The 18,809-nt window shown below is 40.6% G+C and overlaps 1 protein-coding gene across 9 annotated transcripts in view; it reads left to right on the plus strand.

Annotated features, from left to right (window-relative positions):
- The window catches only part of RBFOX1 (RNA binding fox-1 homolog 1), a 2,538,143-nt gene that overhangs the window by 1,899,720 nt on the left and 619,614 nt on the right, over window positions 1–18,809 (plus strand). The gene's annotated exons all lie outside the window — the stretch shown is intronic.

Below are 18,809 nucleotides of genomic sequence, written 5' to 3' on the forward strand. Positions count from 1 at the left end.
TTATTCGGGGCACTTCGGCGGCGGCGGGTCCCTGAACGGAAGGGCCTCCCGCTGCTGAATTACCGCCAAAGACCGGGTTGCACTTCGGTGGCAGGTCCTGCTTCGGTGGTAATGCGATGGCGGGGGGTTCCTTCTGCCCGGTGCTGAAGGACTTCCCCTGCCAGCGAAGACCGGAGCGGAAGAAGCTCCGGGGCCCAGCCCCGCAAGAGTTTTCTGGGGGCCCCCGAGCGAGTGAAGGAGCCCGCTCCAGGGGCCCCAGAAAACTCTCGTGGGGGCCCCTGCGGAGCCCGGCGCCTGGGGCAAATTGCCCCTCTTGCCCCCCCTCGGGCGGCCCTGAGCAGTGTCCTGAACAGCGGTGGGGCCTGGCTCTGGCGGGCTCCTGAGCTCCGCCCTGCTCAGAACCACATGTAAGGGGGCGGGGCTGAGAGATCAGGAGTCCTGCCGGAGCTACAGTGCACTGCTGTTCAGGGACGCTGCTGGATCCATTGAGGCGCCGGGTGAGGGGCAGAGGCAGGGTTGGGCTAGGGCGGGAGCCTTGCCCATTCTCTTGGGGGCCCTTACGGAGCCCGGGGCCTGGGGCAAATTGCCCCACTTGCCCCCCCCCCCCGGGCGGGCCCTGTTGGAGACTCTTTTTGAATGACCTCCTGTCTAAAAAGATTATTCCAAAGACTCCCCAAACATTGGAACTGCAGTTCTGTTCCACATGGACTAGAATACAACCTCCATTAATCAACCAAATTTTGTGTGTCCTTTGACTAGATGCTTAAGGCAAATTACACTGTATTCCATTAGTAGTTGCTGACTTACACACCAGTTAATTTGGATATTAGATACTTTTCTCCCAAAAAAGTGTGTGAACTGTTAGATGGCTTGATTGAATATCAGGCACTATACATTCCTACACACAGATAGATATATTCAGATATATAATGTAACTGTGGAGGTTATATTATACAACCTCATTGCCATGTTGTTCTGCATGTTCTTCCTGTTCCTCATTGTCTTTAATTTTGTGCTAAAAACATAAAATATTTTACTTCACTTATACCCACATTTACTTTGACATAGTCTTATGAACCAGTCATGCTATATGGATGTTACCTTTTAGTGCTGAAGTGTAATAAAATATTACACTTTGTTTCTGTATATATTTACTACATTCCTCTCCCTAGTCTACCAAAGTTTTCATATAATGCCTATCACAATTGCAACTGTTATTGGCATTATAAAATGTGAGTACAAAACAATTATTGTGCAGGTACCTTTCTAAAAACTGTGCAAGTAACATCACACAGCGAGATAGAAAGGATGAGAACTCAAGTGCTGCTTAATCTGTCACAGTAAATGAGATAAATGAGATTTTTACTTAAAATATAAAAATTGATCCTAGTGTTTTAGGCAGTTAGATTAAAAGAATTGCTTTTACATCACATAACATTAAAAGTGTTATATATTCAATTAATAAACTAATTCAGAGCTTGAAACATTTGCTAACTTTGGAAAGAAATATAAGGTGGTTTAAATTCTGAAATTCACAAGACTAAGGGTGTGACAAGCTCCTATGCAGCCACACTGGACAGTAGGAAGGAGTATAATTACCCCCCAACACATACACAAACTGAGTGCGTATCCCAAGATTCATAGTGCCGCAACTCGGTATGCTGCTTTGTTCTCTTTGTACACTTAAAGTTGTGGGTTTTGCTCAATTCAGCCCAAAGCCATACCAACATCCATGTGTGTTCATACGGCAAAGTGACTGCAATGTGACATAAGGGCTTGTTCTGCTCTATCAAAAAACAGATGAATGAAGCTAGAGAAACAGAAATTGCAAGCCAAAATCTCAGCAAAGGTGTTGAAGGAGCTGAGCAGAGGTAGATAGACAGTCAGGGGCTTCTGGGAAGAGATTGGAGATATCTTCACAATTGTGGTGATTACTTGTGATTGCACATCTTCACTGCAGTTCCCTTGAGGTCTTCCTTCTAGCTCAGAGTGTGGTGGCTACCATGCTTTTAACACTAATAGAGGTTGGTTGAGGGGTGAACATGAAACATGTTTAAGGGAAAACCTGCAGGTGAGCTGGAGGTAGGTCAAGACAAGCCCTTAGTTTTGATCGCATGCAAATCGCACACGGTAGCCTTGTATGAATAATGTGCACGTTTTTGTTTTGATGAAGTTTAAATCTTCAAATGAGCGAATCATTTAGATTCAGGGGTACTGTATTATATGCATCATAGCAGATTTTGCCATTTTCTGCAAGGATGTTGAAATGGCATTGGTGCATTGACCTCTGGGGGAAAAAGCTTGAAATCGTACATATATTCTTTATTGGTTAATAGAATCTTTTTTTTATTTCTACATGTTTTTAACAATTTTTTAAAAAGATACATATGAGGAATAAATCTAACAATATGATTTGAAAGATTTTTTAAACATATATTAGAGTGGGAGAATTGGTCTATCAGTGAGTGCATAAAGCTTGAGGAGCTGGTTAATTTGCAGTTTTGGAGGGAATGAATGTTTAAAAGAGTGTCTAGGAGTGTGTTCTGAAAGGGCTGGCATAGTACCAGTGTAACACACTGCAATTGTGACAATGTGAGTTCAAATTCTAGGACTTGGGATGTGGAGGTTAACTCTGTGCTGCTTAGCCTGGCAAGAGCAGTTTATACTCACACCTGGATGGAAAGAAACTCCATTGCTCTGTTGAGCATTGCTTAAAAAGACAGTATTAGCCAACCATTACACAGTGGTATCTGAATCATCTCTGTATAATCCCTGTTCTTGGCACAGGAGATATGTGCAGGAAAATGCTGACTTCTTATTGGCTTCTTCTGTACGTTGACAACAGTAGCATCTGTTGGCCAGTCTGTTTGTAGTGGAAAGTGGTGTGAAGGGGGTGCGGTCATTAACTCAAATATAGAGGCCCGCCCCAATGGACCTGATATTGTAGAGTCTGATGATGTCCTGGAAGCTAATACTGCGCTCAGTTTAGATTAAATAAACTTCAGAGGAAAGCAAAGGATTTATTGGTGTTTATTTTAGGGTAGGGTGGGGGAGGGGACAGACAAGAGGATGATTGGATGTTTTTTAAGAACAGTGAATTTAGTGATGTTGAAAGGTTTTGAATTGACAGCCCTGGAAACTGTAGCTCTCTGTTTAACCATTGAAAAAGCCCATTTAAAGCATAGGTGATCAGCCTCAACCCTGACCTGATGCGATAAACTCTAAGATATAAGAAAGTTTGACAGTCAAGTGTACTTGTGCTAAAAAAAAATAAAAATTAAACCTATCCAACAAAAATGTGGTGGAAACAAATACATCAGAACCTTTAATGACAAGCTACAGATGAATTCAAGGAGATAAAAGAGCATCTAAATACAGAATAGGATAAAAATTCTGCATCTTGGATTGTGATACAGCAAATACCCAGAAAACAAGAGCCTGTGCTCTTTAACATAGTAGCTTGGTCTACACAGCTATTCGATGCTACTATGTTAAAGAGCACAGGCTCTTGTTTTCTGGGTATTTGCTGTAATGTGTAGTGATTGGAGCCATGGTCTTGCTCCTCGTTCTCTTCACGTGATGGCCAGGGACAGTACAGAAGTAAGCTGCACTCTTTCAAGGACTATAGAAACTTATTTCCATTTGGCATAAGAGAAGAATAGCAGAGAAATTTTGGCTGTCCAAATAATGATTCCTTCCCAGGGATACTTGTGGAGCAGAGCAATTACTCCTCACTCAGGGTTAGGCTCATTCTAGCCCTAAATGAAATGTAAATATTGTAACTTTATAGGACTGTAGTTTTTCACCATATTCTGGTCAGTAACACTTGGACACACTGAACCAAATGTAGCTGTGGTGTATCTTCATTGTCATAAATGGAGTTACCGTAGGGTTAAAATTTGTCCAATAATCTTTAAGACATGCTGTCACTCACAACAATGTTCTGTTGACTTAATGCTATTTCAATATGTGGCATGTATTACAGTGCAATGGACCTTGATTCACAAAACAATTTTACCAAATATTTTCCTGTTTTGTGAACATTAAAAAATAATCTACCATGAGTTCATAATCCATAGCTCCTCTTTTTAATAATGCAGACAATAATTAGGTAGTTGAGTAAAAGCTCCCATAAAAATATTACACACTTGCTTCTGCTACAGAGAATAAACCTTCTTGAAAACTGGTGCAAACTGCTGCTATGTGTTGACCTTATTGTAGGAACTGAAGAAGGCATCACATCATCTTGCCCCCACCTCTTGGGGACTGTGCACAGAACCAAAGGCCTAAGTACAAAAGCAACAATCTCCTAGAACAGGTTGCCCAAATAATTCCTGTATTTTCCTGTGTGCCTAAATCTAAAGTAACTCTATTGATTTCAGAAGAGTTACTCCAGAATTACATTGGCTTTATGGAGAGCAGAATTTTGCCCTCTGTATGTAAGATGCACGTTATAAAGCGGAAGCCAAAAAAGGCTTTCTATCCACTGTGTCAGGATCAGCTTTGTGAGATGATCATTCTTGGATCTAAGAGCCAAGTATTCAGGCAGGTTGAACAACCCATAGATTTTCTGAATATCATTATCTGCGTTCAAATCACTTTTTTGTAAAAAGTTTACTTTGAAATGCTTTTGGGACTGCAGCTTTTTAAAATCCGCTCACAGTTTCTTCTTACTCAGTCTCCTTGCCTGATCATATGATTAGCATAAAAGTGATATGATGTGAATCCTAATGCAGAACACTGGTTAGTTGCATCCCATGAATGCAGAGATGGCCATAGAAAAAACCCTATAGCATTCCTCTCTCTGGGACTGATTGATTAAAAAAAACCCTGTCTCTGTTATATATAAAAACACTCACTTCTGTTATACATAGTGAATTTCATCCCTAATTAGGCAGAATGTTTTATTTGTACAATTTAACTCCTCCTTTCCCTCATGTGATCATGAATAATTCTAGAAGCAGAAAAAATTACATAAGTTTGCCAGATACATTTGCCAGAAATAATTTACTAGCTCTAATAGTAGAAATATTGTTTAATTTTTCATTGGACATTTTGAAAATAATGCTTGTTTTCCTTTCACCTAAGATAATTATAAATAGTTATTTTTATTAATCACCAAAAATCCCTTATATTTTGAGTAAGAAGATGATTGTGTGTTTGAGTGCATTTCTTCCTCCTACATCAGTTACTGACAAAAGTGCAGTCTCTGAGACCCAATAGCCTTCTGATCAGATAGTCACATCTTGTCCTCAAAACAGAAGAAGAAGAAACCATGAATTGTGGAACATTATCTTCTCTTAAACTCATCTGAAATCCCATGGTGAGCAAACAGTGATTTACAATTGTCTTGTTACTCAATATGTTTTTTGGGGGGAATTGTTTATTAGTTCTTCAGTTATTTACAAATATAGTAGTTCTCTAAGTAGTAATCTTTCCTATTTAATTGAAATAGATTTACACCAGTATTGCACCAAAGACCATCAGGAATCTGTTTCAGTTGTTCTTTCACATTTTGATCCCTGTATCTTTGCGAATTCCACACTTGGATTCCTTTCTCTTGTGGCAGTGGTAGTTTTCATGCATAGGATGTCTCAACTCTGTTCCTATGTTTCTCAGGATCAAGATGGAAACTATGAATTATGCTCTGCTTTTGTGGCCATGTGCTCTGTATGTGTGATATTATCACATGATAGTCTCAATATGTCTTATGCTTGGAGGTATCAGGGCTTTTCTCTTGGTCATTCATCTAGAATTAGTCTTGCAAAATTGCATCATTGTGTTTCTCTTATCTGAGTTTCTAAGATTTTGTTTTGTATTTCAGTCATATTTAAGCCAAACTTCTCTGTGGAAGTCCTTGAAATGAGTGGAATTTTTTTGGAGTAAGGGCTCAGAAGTAACCGAGACATGGATTTGGTTATAAGGCTGGTGGGTATATCTGATGCTCATGAATATTACAGGCTTAATCCTTAATCTCATATGAGCAAATCGTTCCTTATTCAGTTAGCTGTGTCAATTTCAACAGCTAGAGATATTAAGTAAGGAGATGCATCTTTTTCCAAAAACCACCCTGGAACATGTATGTAGGAATATATTCTAATAATAATGTTTTTTATGGTAAAGGAAAATAATTACTGCTGCAATAAATTGTAATATGTAATGCATGCCGTAAGCCAGTCAACCTCTGATAATGTTTGAAAACTAAGTTAAAACATACTTCAGTTCATTTTAATTAATTAATTAATTAATTGAGATATACTCAGGACCGGCGCTAGGGTTTTGAGCGCCCTAGGCGGACGGCAATTTCGTCGCCCCGCGGCTCCGGTGGAGCTGCCACAGTGGTGTCTGCAGGAGGTCCACTGGAGCCGCGCAAGTAGCTGCCCGCCTGCCGGCACAACTGTGGCAGCTCCACGGGAGCTGCTTGCCACCCCCTCCGGATACCCTGGACTGCCGGCTGCCGCAGCGGCACCCTGACCCAGGGTCAGTGTGCCTCCGCGGCAGCCGGCAACCCGGGGTTTCCCTGGGCCAGGGGACCCCCGCCCCTGGGCTGCCGGCTGCCACGGTGGCGCCCTGACCCAGGGGACACCCTGGACTGCGGGCTGCCGCCGGCAGCTCAGACTCCCTCTCTGTCCCAGCAGCAGCAGCTGCTCAACCATTTAAAAAAAAATTGGGGGTGCTTTTTGGCGCCCTCAAATCTCGGCGCCCTAGGTAACCGCCTAGTCCGCCTAAATGGTTGCACTGGCCCTGGATATACTTATCTCCTAGAACTGGAAGGGACCTCAAAAGGTCATCTAAGTCCAGCCCCCTGCCTTCACTAGCAGGACCAAGTACTGATTTTTGCCCTAGATCCCTAATTGGCCCCCTCAAGGATTGAATTCACAACCCTGGATTTAGCAGGCCAATGCTCAAACCTCTGAGCTATCCCTCCCCCCACTTTTTCCACTATTGCCTTTATATTACAGCATTTTCCATTATGTCTGCTGTAATGTCTATTTATTCTTGTTAGCACAGTGACTTTACTTTTTGGTTATTCCTTATGATACTTACTGTGTTATACAAGTAAATTAAATAAAATGTGATATAGCTATTGTTATATGCAGGAAAAGAGTATTTATTTGAATATTAAATACAGATAAGGTTTCTCTTGGGATTGTTCCATAGCACATTCGCAGAATTTAATTTCAAGGTTTTACCACACAAGTTCTTCTAGGATATTACTTGTATTTTTTTTCTTTAATACAGACTTGCAAAAGGACCTCTAGGTTTGTTGCAAATATTTTTTTTTCCGGTTTTCAATCTTAAAGCACCAGTTCATTACATTTCAAAACCTAATTAAAATACATACTGTAGCTGTAAATGTGGGTAACCCAATTTCTCCTATCTGTAATACCTTAAATGTATGTAAATCGAATATGATTGAAACTATTTGAATGACCATCTTGAGTTGCAAGAGAAAAACAAAACACCTATCCCCCACCCAAAAAAAAAATCTGTAAGGTTCTCTGTTCATCTGGTTTCAGTGGATGATCTCACAAAGAAGATTGTACCTCAACTGAACCAGAGGTGGAGCAAAATTAAAAGTATTCCAGTTGCAGGAACCAATTAATTTGGCATTTTATGAGCAACTTAGTATGGGTAAAGACCACAGCTTTAGTAGATTATGACTTATGCACATTTCAAGACATGTCTTTTACATTTACCATTGTAAAGCCTGGTAAGATTCTCCTGTAGGGGACCTGTATGCTAGTTTGGAGTATTCTGTACTGTAAAATGATTGCATAGTTGGCAGGGGACAGCTGATGTGAATCCTTAGATCCTGTGAATGCTTAGATTAACTCTTATGGGAAAAGAGAGGATTCCCTATGTGCATTTACAAAATTACTAGGAGGTTTGTAGCACTTGTATTGTTCTGTTACTAGACATGCTCAATCTGAGTTTCTGTGTCAAGTGCCAATTTTCTCCCACAGAAATAGGTGCACCAATGATGCAAGATACAAGTATCTGAATATATTAAATGCAGTACATGGGACTTGAACCATTTTTGCACAAAACATATTCACAGAAGTGCATCAGCAAGTATAAAGTATTTAGCCAAACTACAGACCTATAGCAGAAGCAGGAATGTGTGAATAAATGGGATCTTGGCCTGTAGGCACTGCAATAATACAGTTAATAGTCATTATCTAACCCCATTTATCTTGAAAATGAGTTTCTTTGTACAGCTGGAGGGGCACACATAGCCAAAATAAACTTCAAGTTTTACCTGCTTCAGGCAGAATTCTGCCCTGAAATGGGTGGGGATGTGCACATATATACACTCTTTCCCAGCAGAGGCCTGGCAGTCATCAAGAGGTCCATAGGTTCTTGGCACCAAGTCATATCATTGGACTCATGTCAGATAAGGCATGTATGGAGTTCCGGCAATTACACATGCGGCAAAACCTCATTGCTATGTACAAATGGAAGAGAAACCATGGAGGGGAGTCCAGATTTCCACATGGAGAGGGAGTATTCTTGGTATAATGTGTAATTGGCTGTACAGCCATATTCTTTTCTTAAAAAAACATCTGAAAGTCCTGAAACCCTCTGTTTGAATATCAAAAGAATTGCTGGGTCTGATGGATAATTTGTCCATTGATTATATTCCAGCTGTATATAAACTTCCAGTCTCCTGCCATGTACAAAATACATGTGCCATGTTTATTTTCCGTAACTGAGGCATCTGTGTCCATATGGTGTATAATGTAATGTATTTAATGCCAGGTTCCATTAATGGTGAGGATTTGTAAACGCCCATCTTTGCACCTTCTTTATGTCATCCTTTTACTTCATGGAAATGTATCCCAGTTAATGTATATGTCATTCCCTGTATTTCAGTGTCTCCTCTGCTGTTGCATTGAATTTGGTTTAGCTTTTGAGTTCTTGAGACAGGCTTTGTTTTGTTTTGTTTTTTGGCACAACATTGATCAAATTTAAATTTCCTCCCACGCCCTGTATTAATCACATTTTTGTTTTGCTATAGCATGTTTGTGTTGAAACACTTTCTCTCTTCTGATCTCAGCTGAGATAATTTTTGAAAATATGGCTAATGTGGTAAGATGTAAATTTGGGATTAGAAAATCTCATGCTGGTCAAGGAGATGAATATTTCTACATAAAATACAGCAGATAGCAGTGTAATGTATAATTCCTTGAGCCACGCAGCATTTTTTATGCGTAGTGGTAAGTAAAAACAAGCATTTGATGGTTAAAGGAAGAGGACTGGCACTGTCAGGAGAGCATCTAATGAAAGAAAATGATAGCTATATTATGCAAGTATTGTGAAATAGTATGAACTGTTTTACAGTATCTAGTAAAATATAAGTAGCACTATTTTCACCTAGTGTTCTATGCATTGATTGGCTTTTTGTAGTGGCTAGTAAATATCTGGTGCAGAAAGTCCATGTACTGAGTCAGACACTGAAGAGATATTGTGGACTTAATTCTGATTTCACTTTAACTAGGAATTTAATTCTGATTTCACTTAAACAGGAATTGCTCCTTTGAAGTGAATGGAATTTGACCAGTGTAAAATAGTTGTAACTGTGATCAGAATCAGGTCACATTTACATCTAAATCATGTAATCAGTGATTTTAAAATATAGGTAATAAAAGCAAACTAGCTTTTTCTCCTTTAAGAAAGCATCCTTCTCTTTATTCAAATTCTGAAAAAAGAATGAGAATGGTGATCTCAGTAAACCTAAGGTCATAGGCCCTGACCCTGGAAACTGTTGTTAGAGTAGCTTTCATACTGCACAGTATATTCTGCATTGGGTGGAGGACTGAGGGCGCGAGAGCAGCCCCTGGCCTGTGTCATCCATCCAGGTCAGGGGCTCCCCATGTCAGCCTGAGCTCCCTGGCAGCTATTACTAGTACTCAACTCTCTGGGGGGACAGGGAGTGGGGCCTTGTGGCAAGGGGCTATAAGAGGCTGGCGCTGCCCCTGAGCCTTGGGCAGGTGTGTAGCAGTGCTGCAGGGAATCTGGGACAAATGCTGTCCCAGAGTCATTCAGCCAGGGACCGCGACTTGAACTCTGCATTTTGAGGGTGTCCCACCCAGTTCGGGATGAGTGGTCACCCTAGCTATGCCCCACACTGAAGGGACATGTAGGAAGTAGCCTAGGGCAGTGGATTGGGATTTGCTGCAGGGAGGAGGACCCTGTGGATGCTGCTTCTTACAGGGCCCTGGGCTCGAACCTGGTGGAGAGGGAGGACCCAAGTCCCACTACCTCACCTCCTTAACAGACTAGGCCCATGTACTGTAGGAGAGCAGAAGATTCACAGTTTAGGGTCAGGATCAGGCACTGCTTGGTCCTCCCTGCTGAGAGTCCAAATCCAATTCCCTGGGCTACTTCCTACCTATATGTCCCTTCAGTTTGAGGTGTGGCTTCTTCTAGTGTCCAGACAGTCACTGATAGGAGCGGCAAGGCCTGGAAGTTGGGTTCATTAACCACTAGGCTGTCCCTCCCTCTGAGCACCCTATCACAGAATTTATATGGGTTCCAAGCATGGAATCTGTGCTTGCAAATCCCTGTAGAGCAGTGGTTCTCAAACTTCTGTATTGATGACCCCTTTCACACAGCAAGCCTCTGAGTGTGACCTCCCCACTTTGTAAGTGAAAAACACTTTTTTTTACATTTAACACTATTATAAATGCTAGAGGCAAAGTGGGGCTTGGCGGGGGATGCTGACAGCTTATGATCCCTCATGTAATAACCTCATGACTCCCTGAAGGGTCATTAGAGCAGGTTCTCAAACTGCGGGTCGAGGATGGCTGCCTAAATAAATATAAGAGGGGTAGCCGTGTTAGTCTGGATCTGTAAAAGCAGTAAAGAATCCTGTGGCACCACAGGATTCTTTGTTGCTTTTAAATAAATATAAAATAACTCAACTGTACTATGTTTTGCAGTTTGTTGTTAAAGAACAATCACACACATAATCACAATACCAACCCATATCTCATTTGCAGGCCCAGATCAGAGATTTACCCCAGAAGGTCACGTTCTATTTCTAATGGGTCTTTACTGAATAAGCAGTGCATAGCAGCTGGTGCACAAGAAAAGTAATCCGCTGGTACCTTTAAACAATAAACAGTACTTTGTTGTCCTTTATGTGAGAGATACAAAACAGGTACCTTCTATATACAAACTAGAAATAACAGCTAGAAGGAAAGAAGCAAAATAAATAAATAAATTCACTGCATTTAGTTCAACCCAGAGGCATGCCACAACAAAGGTCATAGAGGGTTAAGAAGCCACATATTTCCAGATTGGAGGACATGCTCAAAGTTTCTCTCTCAGGTCTCTTGGTCATAAATTAAATATGTTATGGCTTTCAGTGCCACTAGTCTATCTATACAGGTTTACATATTACAAGTGCATTATTTATATTTTTCCACTAAGTGCTAAGGGTTGCCAAAGTCTTTCTCTTAAGCTAGTACATTTAGCAAATGAGACAAAATGAAAGACAGCAAATTTAGTACTGGTTAGGTGGATGGAGAGCAATCTTTAGTATTTATGCCTTTGAGGGAGATGCAAATTTCCAACGCTTATCCTTTTAATTTCATAATTTAGTTAACATACTGAACATGATTATTCACATAAAAGCAAGTATATTTTGTTTGTTTCTTTCGCTTTGCCCTCTTAATTCTGTCCTAATAATCCATTATCATGTAATCATGCTGTATATTTGTCCCAGGGAAGTTTGGTCTGTAAAACTTTAAGGAATTCTCCATCAACATATCTACTTCTTGCACCAGCTTCCCGTTTCCACCTCTGGAATAATTGGAGAGAAAGGGTATTCCAGGGGGTGGTGGAGATATACAGGACAAAGTAGTGCCCCAATCCACTATTTGCAAAAGGTCTCTGGAGATCTATATGTACATACCACATGTATGCTGGTGGGAATTAATTGTTTAACCATTAATGCTGGGATTTTCAAAAGGGGCCTAGAGAAGTTTTCCCACTCCCCCCTGCCCAGCTTCACATTGACTTTCACCCAGAAGCCAGATAACGTTTTTCTGCTCTCAAGTGGAACCTATTTCTTGTTTCTAGTCCCAGAAAGCCCCTACGATGCTAAGGATTTTATGGCTCCCTCTGGACTTGTGGTAGTTGAAGAAGCTGGCTTTATAACTGTAGGGATACAAAACTTAGTCCTCATTACTTTTACAGAACATCTAACCATTTTTCGAAAATCAAATTTTCCTTACAACATTTGTCATATACAGAGTACCTATTGGTGTGGTGTGGTATCAATTGGCACTAATTTGGGATTACCTTCATAGCACACTCAGTGTTTCAAAGTAGTGACAATGGAGACATCCCCAATACCTGAGAGTGTAGCTTTATACCACACTGCAGCATCTAGTTATTCTTGCCCTGTGTATAGACAGGTAGTTCAGAATACAGCAACAGCCCTATGGCTATGGCTATTTCTGACCAAATTCCACTGAGGCTGGCATTATAAAGGCAGATAGAAGGGTGAGAAATACACTCAGAATAGAAATTAGTGGGTAAAGCAGGCTGACTTTTACACTTTTTCCAGTTTGTGACACTTCCTGGGGATACCTACGGTTGTGAAGCATCTTGCTATGGCCTGTCCTTAGCCTGAGGAAGCCACGTCTGTGCCTGCCATGGGTCAGTTCCCTGAGTTCACAGGCAACACCAGCACTCCCATTAGCCTATATAGGCTTCTCTGTACCTCTGCAGGTTAGTGATAGGTATGCTCCAAGCTCTCGAGTGTCCCCAGCCCTTGTTCTACTGGACACCCTTGGCATTCACAGACTCCCTGCTCCTAGTACACCCCAGTTTACCAGATAGGCCTCAATCACCATTCCCCTTAAAACAGAGCACTTAGATAAATTTATAGTAGAAATAAGTAAAAAATGCTTTTAACCAAACTAGAGATTCAAGTGATAGCAAGTAGAAATATTGGAAACAAATAGTTACATATACAATAAAATAACATGCACTCCAGAGCCTAGACCAGGCTTATTGAGAGGCGTCGCCACCGAAATGCCCCTGAAATTCAGCGGCATTTTGGCGGATGCTCCACCGCCGCCATGGTCCTTTGTCTGGCACCCGCCAGACGAAAAGGTTGGGGACCACTGGCCTAGACTTACTGAACTAGTTACTGTCATGTGTTACAGGGCTAAGCTTACCCCAATTCCTTTCAGTGTATTACATCCAGCCTTGGCTGTGATCTTCTGTTCATGAGACAAGAGACACTGTCAGCTTGTTTCATGAGTAGAAAAGATCCAGGATGCTCCCCATATCCCCAATTATGCCCCCACCCCCGAAAAAAATTGTCTTTACTCATAAACAGGATGCTTCATGCTGGTTATGTTCTCCCGTGTGCCTCTTTTTCTTGTTGATTTCACAATCTCTTGATCAGCATTTGGCTGAGATTGTATCTAGGCCTCCATTATGAAGCATATAACACACACATGACCAACCAGAGAGAGGGAGAGCAGTGTCTCTTCACACCTGCCTGACGAGCACATTTACCACCTTCTGGTGACTTGTCTTAATTCACATATCTTAAGAACATAATTTTCAGTACAGATACATAATTCCTTAAACATTTTCTGTACCTACGTTTCCCAGTGATAGGTGACCAGTGGGTGCATAGTGGAGACCACACATGCCACCTACTGGTAGACTTAATATGCACACATCTGACCCAGAGGATCCCTGTGAAAACTCTGTGTACATCTACACACTCTGCTAGTAGTCACCAAGATGTTCCAGGGTCACACAGGTAAACTTCAATATGTATTTCAAATATGTTTTTGGCTAGAGTAGTTTTGTTTTTAAGTAAGTTGCTTTTTGTTTACTTTGCTGGTCAGATGGGTTGTAGGAGTTTTAAATGAATACAGATAATCCATAATCATCCTCTCCTTACACCCTTGTGTGGACTTGTGCATTTTTGATCTTTCAGTCTTCTCTGCACCCATCAGTTTACTCCTCCACCATGTATAAATGCTTCATTTCACTCCTACATGCCACTTTCTAGTCCTGGTGTCTACAGTGTTTGATGTTTTTCAGCAAGTTGTTTAAAAATTTCCTAATTCAAACGGTCACTACTTGATGGCCCTCCAAATGATTGTCATCTAATTAAAACAGATAATTATGTGCTTAAATAGCAACTACTAAATTTTCCTTTTTCAGACTTTTACAGACAAGTTTGAGGGTTGGATTTTGTTTTTGTTTTCACTCCTCTGTCCCTCCCAATTTGCCTTCAGATGTCCTTGATAAATGTATGGAAAGTTGCATTTTTATATTTGTGTAAACGGGGCGCTGTGAGGTGAGAGGCAGAATGGAGTCCATAGAGAAGGTGTCTTCCCATAGCTTCAGACAATTGGGGGGGGGGTGATGCCCTGTTCTTCATGATGATACATCTTAAAGCTACAACCTAGATATTTCATCTACCTTTCCCAACTGTGGCAGGGTGGGGAGCAAAGATGAATTGTGTTTTATTCTCTTGACAACTTTGGATAAGATTCCAAATGAGTAAGATAGAACAGTCAATAGCTGTTTAAAATTTTAATTATCTCTATATTTTAGCTAAATGATGGACAATCATTTACAGTCACACCAAGCTAGTGTGGCTGTTGAAATGAGAGGGGATTATAAATGCCTTGTAGATGTACACATTTCATCAGAGACCAGTGTTGTGTTGAAACATGTATGGGCAGGGAAGAGTATGTAGGGCAGGTGGAAGTATATTAGAGGAACAACAGTCCCCAACCGGGAAGTGAAGATGATCTAACTCCAGATCTCCTGTGCTATAAAGTAAATAGCAAGTTATTATTTTTTTAAATAAGTTAACTATCACCAGTGTTCTAAATCCTCTATTTCCTATTGATCTCTATGCGGATGAAGAGTTGTCTATATTATATTGTAACTACTTTTTCTTTTTACTATTAATACTAATATTAGTATTTAACTGGGGGATCCAAGTATTTCTACAATCAGAGATCAGGGGTCCATTGTGCTCTGTACATAGACATATAACAAAATACAACCCCTGTCCCAAAGAGCTTGCCATATGAACATATGACCAGAGATCACAGGTCGTTATGACAAAGCAGCGAGGGAAAGGACAAAGGAGCAGGGCAACCATTGTGTTGAGTGTAATAAGCAGCATTGCACTGCACTAGCATCCTGAAAACTGATGCCTCCATGAAGCTTTTTTCATTAAACTATCTACTGTGTATGTGTGTTTATGCAAATTGTATTGCTTTTGATTGATGAGTACATATGTTGCTGTTTCTCAGGATTTATTATTTTTAAAGGTGTTTGCTAAAGATGTGCCTTGGATATTGAGTATCTAAGACTGACATTACTTATGATTGGACAAAGGAAGGTGACTAGAGAAATGTTGCAGAGGTGGCATTAGCACAAATGTTGTGAACTCTTTATCCCTCTATGTAGTCAAATTTTCTAAAGGAAAACAATGTGGTGTAATGGACAAAGCACTGGTCTGGGAATCAGAAAACCTTAGTTCTTCTCCTGGCTCTGCCACTGGCCAGATGAGTGACTTGGAGCTAATAATTTACCCTCCATGTGCCTCCATTTCCACCTATATAAAGGCAGTTATAATGATACTTACCTCCTTTGGGAACTGCTTTGAGATCTACATAGCACTGTGTAAAAACTAGCTGTTGTAATGATGGAGACTATTTATGACATGGATTCTACAAATGCTTACATGTGGGAATAACTTTATGTCCATCTGTAGTTCTAGGTAGACTCAGTGAGACTACACACATGGGTAAAGTTACCCACTTGTGTTAATGTTTATAGGACCATTGTCTAAAATCAGGAGTACTCACCATTTTACCTGGTGTCAGTTAAGTGAAAATTATAATTATTTCAACCCTCCCTCCCCCAAAAAAAAGACCGTAAAAATCAAACAAAAAAATCAAGTCCCCAGATTCACTCCAGACTTTTTTAGAAACGTAGTTACATTTTATAAACAACACTAACAGATGGACCCAGAGAGGATTCAGATCTAAAATGAACTCTTGGGACTTACATAAGTATATTTACAGTGTAGTCTAATATAATTTTAACTAAATTTATAACGGGTGTGAAAAGCACCAAGTTTGAAAAATGGAATAATTACTCTCCAAGACACAGTCACTTTAGCTGTACTTAATTTTACTCCTTGGGGGAAAATTTATATGTAGACCAATGATAAATACCTTTCTCCTCTTTGTGCTATGTTAAAGAGACTACAAACAACATGTGCATAGATCTTTTTTGTGCTGTGTAATTTTCTTTCTGGCATAGGGGATTTATTGTTGTACCTTTCATATAAGGAAGCAACGTTATGCTTTTTATTTATTAGAGTTTTTTCCATTGCTAAGTAGGACAAAGGTTTTAGAATTTCATAAATACTTTTGCTTTTGTTTGAAAGAGGTTTTTGGTTTTTTGGTCAGCAGCAGCCAGGGGAATAAAATACCTTGTGTTGATGTGTGTTGCTTCCGACTTTACCCTCTTGTAAGTGCCTGCTTGGCATAGTGGTATCCAAATGTATTCTGAACCTCTGAATGTAGTGTAAAGAAGTATTACTGCATATTTCTTTATTTAGTGTCTTGTGAATTATATTTGTCGTGCAAGTTTTTATGGAAAAAATAAACTACAATGATTATACTTACAAAGTTAATGATATTCAGTAAGGTGAATAATTACAACAGTTTTGAATTTTTTTCTTAACTAATCTTCACAAAACCTAGGCAAATGGTTCAGCCCATGCCACAAAAACCAAACAAAACTCGATAATTATATGCCATATTGTACCACCTATCTGTTGAAAAACCCAAATGGGGGCAGGGGGCAGGAGCCCTGTGGACTTTCTCTTACATGATCCCCTTAGCAGAATGGGTCTAGGGGGCAATAAGGGATATAAGGGATATAATCCATCATACCCACAGAATTCCCAGCCTTTCCATTCTGCCTTGATGGACCCACTTTACCTCTAGTAGCATAGTTATCTCACAAGTTGTGCTGTCAATGCCTGAACATTCCCATGGAGTCCTGATGGGGACCCAGCAAAAATAACCTCATATTTGTTATATCTGAAACATGTAGGGATAGCTCACTCACCAATTCCTCACTGGCCTATGTCTCAAATTTAATGCTGGATCTTGGAAACCTATTGGAATGGGAGAGGAACAGGAAGGAGAGGGATAGTCACTGGAATCAGTTCTACCCATTTCCAGTACCATTAAGATTAGTTTCCCACCACTAGCAGATGTGGAAGGGATCATAGGGATCTGTTGATTTAATTCTTCCCATGATTAATATTTTACTTGTATGGTGTGCTGTGAAAATGTTAGCTTGTTCATGTGCTACTTGGAGTTGTAGTGTGGATGTGTGAACCATTTTAGGTATTAAATCCAGGAAAAGTCCTGTCTCTCTTTCTCTTACACTAAACTCAATTGGCTTTTTTAAAAAAGGTTTTAATATATTTTATTTGGTTTAAATTTAAGGAAAAACATTTAAAAATGCTTCTACACTTCACAGGTCCACTTTAGACAAAGTGGAAATGGTAAAATTATCATGAGAGGAAGTCTGCTCTTGTGATGGTTGACTTGACTCAAAAAGGGAAGTACAGGATTTTTTTAAGATAGTTTGTCTCATGAAACAGCCATCTAAATTTTGTATATCAAAGAGGTTTGAATAGTTCAGAGACCCTTCAAAAAAAGCGTCTGAATTTCTGATACTTCCTTGAACTGGAGATTTACCTCCACTTTCTTTGGAGTTCACCCAGTTGCTAGTTATGTATATGTTGTGCCATTACTTTGTGTGTACATCAAGTGCAATTGTGATGAAAGATAATTACAGTCATTGGAGGTATACTGTGGTGAGATGTCACCTACGTGCCTCAATGTGGTGTGGAGGGGACTTGATGGGACAGCCCCAGCAGCAAGGGGGAGAGAGTCTTGCTGAAGGACAACAGGAAGCTCCTCCCACATCCCCTGCCTTGGAGTTTCTGGCAACAGTTGTGGGGGAAGGGGTGCTGATTGGTCAGCCCCCTCCAGCTCAAGGATTTAACCTGGAGCAAGGGCCAAGTAGAGCCTCTTTCAGCTCTGTTCCAACACTCACTCTGCTCATCCGGAACTGGGAATCCAGCTTGGCAGATGCTTCAGGTCTAGCTGATCATACATTTGAAGGTCAAGAAGGAACTTTTTGTTCCCATAGGGCCAGTTAGCAGAGATCCAGGGAGCTTTTTGCTTTCCTCACAGCACCTTAAAGCCACAGTAAGTTAAGTAGAAATGTGCGTAGTACCTAACTGATGTATTTGGTTGAGCTGTTAATTTTTCACAACTTGCATCTGGTTTCCAATACAGTTTAAAGGAAAAAATGAGCAATTCCCAGGGATAAAAGGCCTGGAATTTTGCTGATTGGCCTGGGGCTCATGGAATAGGGTCAGACATTGTGGCACTAAGGGGGCCAAGGTCCCCCACCTTTCTGCACCTTGCAGGGGAGTGGGCAGCTTGCTAGAACTCAGAAAGAGCTGAGTCCTGGGCAGTCGGCTGAAGAGAGCATACCTCGACTAATTACAGATCATATGACTGGAGACGTGTAACCCCCTTACTGGAATCTCTTAAATGCCTGATATAGAAGAGTACGGGTGATGGGCAGGTAGCTTCCCTCCCATATGTTTAACTTTAATAAAAGTTGGTTCTGTCATTTAAAATCCATCCATGTGTCTGACCTCATTTTGTTGCTGTGTCCGGATCAATAAATGAATATGAGTTATT

Source organism: Gopherus evgoodei, chromosome 10 (genome assembly GCF_007399415.2).
Source record: "Gopherus evgoodei ecotype Sinaloan lineage chromosome 10, rGopEvg1_v1.p, whole genome shotgun sequence".
Classification (NCBI taxonomy): Eukaryota; Metazoa; Chordata; order Testudines; family Testudinidae; genus Gopherus; species Gopherus evgoodei.